Source organism: Triticum aestivum, chromosome 1B (assembly GCF_018294505.1).
Source record: "Triticum aestivum cultivar Chinese Spring chromosome 1B, IWGSC CS RefSeq v2.1, whole genome shotgun sequence".
NCBI lineage: Eukaryota > Viridiplantae > Streptophyta > Magnoliopsida > Poales > Poaceae > Triticum > Triticum aestivum.
In genome coordinates this window covers 355207854-355212784 of record NC_057795.1, presented here as the reverse complement: position 1 = coordinate 355212784, position 4931 = coordinate 355207854, and the positions used below count along the sequence as shown (strand labels likewise).

The 4931-nt window shown below is 51.4% G+C and overlaps 1 long non-coding RNA gene across 2 annotated transcripts; it reads right to left on the bottom strand.

Annotated features, from left to right (window-relative positions):
- Positions 1–905: 905 nt before the first annotated feature.
- Positions 906–2552, bottom strand: LOC123123812 (uncharacterized). Of its 2 annotated transcripts, none has more exons than XR_006460824.1 (2): positions 1535–2552; positions 906–1448 (listed from the first exon to the last, which is right to left on the bottom strand). It is a non-coding gene; the product is annotated as an uncharacterized lncRNA (long non-coding RNA). The 2 variants fall into 2 exon arrangements; XR_006460823.1 differs by having other exon boundaries at positions 906–1294.
- Between the last annotated feature and the right edge of the window lie 2379 nt (positions 2553–4931).

The following is a 4931-nucleotide window of genomic DNA, read 5'->3' as shown; positions in this document are numbered from 1 at the left end:
GTGGCAGTTTCGGAGACCGAAACGTCCAACGAAGGTACCGGTAGCGGTACCGCTATATGTTTAACGGTTGGACTATCAAACGAGCTCCGAATGCGACGAAAATTGACAGGCGGTCTGTCTACACTATAATAAGACCACACTCCAACTCTCATCCCATTCCGAGAACATTGTTATGCCACTTATAAAATAATATTTCGGAGGTGCTGCGGGCGCGTGCGAGTGTGGTTGGGCTCAGAACGGACAACAGAGAGAACCGGGAGGATCCGAACTGATGCAAGTTTTGAAAATCATGCGGATGAAAAGCAGATGATGACATGGCAAAATGCAACACGCAAGCAAATGACATGGCAACGACAGCGAATAACTGGCAGACACCTGGCGCATCGGATCCGGGGCGTTACAATAATTAACTGACATATGCTGACAAGCTAACTGCTGAGACTGAAGAAAATTGTTTTTTTCTTCTATACTTTTATCGTCAGGTCAAGTTAACATCCGGGAGTGAAATAGCTAACTACTAGGAATCGCAACAATTAGCACCAAGTTAACTGCAGGACTGAAAATGTTTTTTCTTTTTGATTGGGTCAGGCTAACTGTGGGTTTTAAATACCTAACTGCACGCGATGAGAAAGCTAACTGCAATGGATGATAATACTTTTTTGCTTCTTTTGTTTTTAATTCGTTTTTTTCTTTTTTTCCTTGGTCAAGTTAACCGCCGGGACTGGAATAGCTAACTGTCGAGACCGCGATAGTTAACTATCAGGATTGAAAATACTTTTTTTTTGTTTTTTGCCCGGCTCAAGCTAACGGTCTGGAGTAAAATAGCTAACTACCAGGGATTGCGGTTAACACCGAGTTAACTGTCGGGATTAAAAATATTTTTTGTACCTCACGCAAGCATGGTCTTGGCAAACAAACTGAACCCTCTCATTAGATTGCTATTTTTTGTACCTCACGCAAGCAGGGGCTTGGCAAAATCATAGTTGTGTACATCACTTAATTTTTTTGGAAGCAAGATAACTGCAGCCAGTCCCTGAACTAACTACTCCATGAAATTGAGCATTGGCAAACTGCGCACCGTGGATCACACTGCTGGTAGCATGGGGGCAAGAGATAATTGAGCAGTGGTCTCTGTTTCTTTTTTTACATAACTATCAGTAAAGCAAACTGCTCCTTGAAACTTAGCTAACTTATCCATGAAATTGAGCTAGCTGTAGAGAGGTCGCTCCACCAGTAAATCCCCATGAGGGGTCCAGCACCTCGTCGGTCCCCGACGCAACGGAGCAGAAGTTAACTGCTAACAGGAAAAAAAATCACTGGATCCCCAAAATAATAAACCGGACAGGGATGTGTTGACTCTTGACACAACATTATTTGCAAGTAAGAACTGAACATCCAAGTACACATACACGCATCCTTGTAACCTATACACATCACGTCAGTAAATGCTGCAGTTTAGATGCCCTGACACATATTAGACCTCAACAGTAAAATTCAGTGGCTACCCAAGTATCCAAATAGACAAGTAACACACCTTTTTTTCTTCGGTTTGAGCTAACTGAAATGGCCGGCTCAGTCAACTCCTTATTCAGTTCAAGCAAACTAGTAGCTACAGATAACCCCCAAATAATTGCAGACTACAGAGCCCAGGTCGGAGGAGTAGAAGAAACCCAAAAGCTAACCGCCGGAGATCCACACCATGAACTGCTCGAGGACGAGATCCATCTAGGACATGAAGAGCAAGTTAACTGAAGGAGGCAAAGAGTTTTAGCGCTACTAAAGTTAACTGAAAAGCAGGAAGTCACCACCGGAACAAGCTTCTGCGCCTCCACTGGAACGATGGCATGGGGAAGGTGTCACTGGAGCTAGATCCGAGATGGGCAGGGCTATGTCACCGGAGAGGGAGTAGGCCACCCACCACGGGCCTAAAGAAGGGTGCTCTCCACCCACCTCCCCACGGCAGCGGCACCTGGCTTCGATGGGGCCGGGAAGGCACAGTGGCGAGAGTCAACGCCCGAAACCATGGCTAAAGGGCGAGCTCGCGTGGATCTGGTGGTCGGAATGGCGTGGAGAGGAAGCCCGCTGCAGACTGTCGCGTGGCAGGATGCAGGAGGGAGGAGGGGTTGTGGCCTGCGACGCAAGTGGGGAAGCCAGGGAGGAACCTGGAGGAGCACCGCACGCAGCAGACTGCCTGTAGAAGCGGGGGAGGTCAAAGAATGGTGCGCGCGGGCGGGTTGGTGGTGGAGCGCGGCTGCGTCGGCCGGTGTTGGAGTACTACACGCGAGGCGGCGGCATGGCCAGGACTGGCTGCATCTAGCGGCAAGCGGCAGCGCCGGCACGTGGAGAAGGTGGTTGGGGTGGCTGGGGGCACGCAACAGCCGGCGGCAGACCAGAGCTCGCTCGCTCCCTCGCGTCGCTACCGTGCCGCTCGCTCGCTCGGTCGCTCCCTTCGGGAAAAGAAACAGGTTAGGAGGGTGGTTCCTAAATAAGCTTATTTAGGAACTCTAGAGGGGGTTGCAGAGAGGGAAGGCAAGGGGAGACCGACTACCTACTTCCTTTTCTCCCCAAGGCATGTGGACAGAGGAGGCGCACGCCAGCCCCTTGTGGGCTGGTGTGCTCCCTCTTTTGCCCATATGGCCCATTAATCTCCCGGGGCTTCCCAGAATCCTTTCCAGTGATCCGATGATTACTCGGTACATTCTGAAACCTTTCTGATGACCAAATAGCAAAGTTCTATATATCGATCTTTACCTCCGGATCATTCCGGAGCTCCTCGTCATGTCCATGATCTCATCCGGGACTCCTAACAACATTCGGTCACCAACTCACATAACTCATATAATACCATATCATCAATGAACGTTAAGCGTGCGGACCGTACGGGTTCGAGAATGATGTAGACATGACCGAGACACCTCTCCGGTCAATAACCAATAGAAGCACCTAGATGCCCATATTGGTTCGTACATATTATACAAAGATCTTTATCTGTCAAACATTTATGACAACATACGTAGTTCCCTTTATCTGTCGGTATGTTACTTGCCCGAGATTCGGCCGTCGATATCTTCATACCTAGTTCAATATCGTCACCGGCGAGTCTCGTTACTCATTCCGTAATACATCATCTTGCAACTAACTCCTTAGTTACTTTGCTTGCAAGATTCTTGTGATGTGTATTAGCGAGAGGGCCCAGAGATACCTCTCCGTTATACGGAGTGACAAATCCCTATCTCGATTCACGCCAACTCCACAGACACCTTCGGAGATACCTATAGAGCATCTTTGTGATCACCCAGTTACATTGTGATGTTTGATAACACACAAGGTATTCCTCTGGTATCCGGGAGTTGCATGATCTCATGGCCGAAGGAATATGTATTTGACATCAAGCTAACGGATCATATGCTAAGCTAAAGGATGGGTCTTGTCCGTCACATCATTCTCCTAATGATGTGATCCCGACATCAAGTGACAACTCATGTGTATGGTTAGGAAACCTTAACCATCATTGATCAACGGGCTAGTCTAGTAGAGGCTCACTAGGGACACGGTATTTGTTTTTGTATCCACACATGTATTTAAGTTTCTGCTCAATACAATTCTAGCATGAATAATAAACATTTATCATGAATAATGAAATATAATAATAACAACCTTATTATTGCCTCTAGGGCATATTTCCATCACCCTCCTCTTCATTCCAAGTTCCGGAAGTTTGCTTCGGGTGGGCGCGGTTGCGATGTGCATTCACCGGCGATGGAGCCCAGGTGGTGTGTGGTGCGACGTCAGGGGCGTGGGTCCGACAAGCTTAGGGCTGATGCGGTTGTTTCCCCATGTGCGACTGAGAGGTCCATCTCACCGCGATCTACGTCACTGCGCTCCTCATCATCATCGGGTCGAGCCCCCTCTGATCAGCTGTCAGGGTGGCAATCGGGGGGTTCTACCCTGGCCCGTTGTCGGCAGTGGCCAGTGGCGCCCGGATGGTTGCGGGCAATGTGAGGGACCATTCCCTAATTTTAGATCAGGTGGCGGCTTCGCGGTTGGGGGTGAGCTGGCTTGGGCCGAGGGAAGTGCGGATGTTGGGCCGGGTGGTGGGCCGAGTGGGGTTTGCATGTCATTGTCCGATTTCCTTCCCCTGACTCTGGCCGCTCCTGGACTGCATGGCCTGGCCCAAGTTGGCCCCGGTGGCTCGTCGGTCTCGGCTCGGCCTGTTGGCCTCCCTCGTCGCAGGTACTTATGGATAAGGAAGGGCTCTCTCCCTGACCTAGGGTTTCCGGCCTCTAGATATGACGTGTGCTGCTACCCCTTCCTCATTCGCTCTCTTGTGAGATCTCCTCCCCATCTCTCAAGCTCATTTGCAGCAGTGTTGGCCATGGATAGGTCCAGGGCATCTTCCTAGGAGGCGTTATCTGAAAGCAAGCATGGTCGAGAGGCTTCGGTGGAAGCGGGTTGGGCTCCGGATCTGGAATACGAGGCTGCTCTGTATGAGAAGCTCGAAGCAGAGCGGGCCTCGCAGGAGTAGGAAGCGCGTGATCAAGAGGCGTGGGCGGTGGGGCCGGCGTGGTTGCAATGTGAGGAGCAGGCTCATGAGGAGGCAGTGGCTAAGGCTGTGGCCGTGGACCCCTGGGAGGCTGCAGCGCCGGGCTCTTTGGTGGCCATGGCCGCCCCTCGTCATGCCCCTCTTTGTGGCTCGGTCGGCCATGCGATGACGGGGGCGTGTGGTTGCTACTGGATATGGGGCTGCAGTTCATGGTCGCGGTGTGAGTGCTGGTCTGGGAGGGGGCTGCTCGGTGGCAGTTGGTGATGGCATCCTCCCCCCGCCTCCGCTGCCCACGGGCTTTGCCCCCTCTCACATCAGGGGCCCGACCTCTGGTGGTGGCTCCGACTCTGGCTCTGCTACGCTGACTTGCTTTGCGTGCCACCGCGCG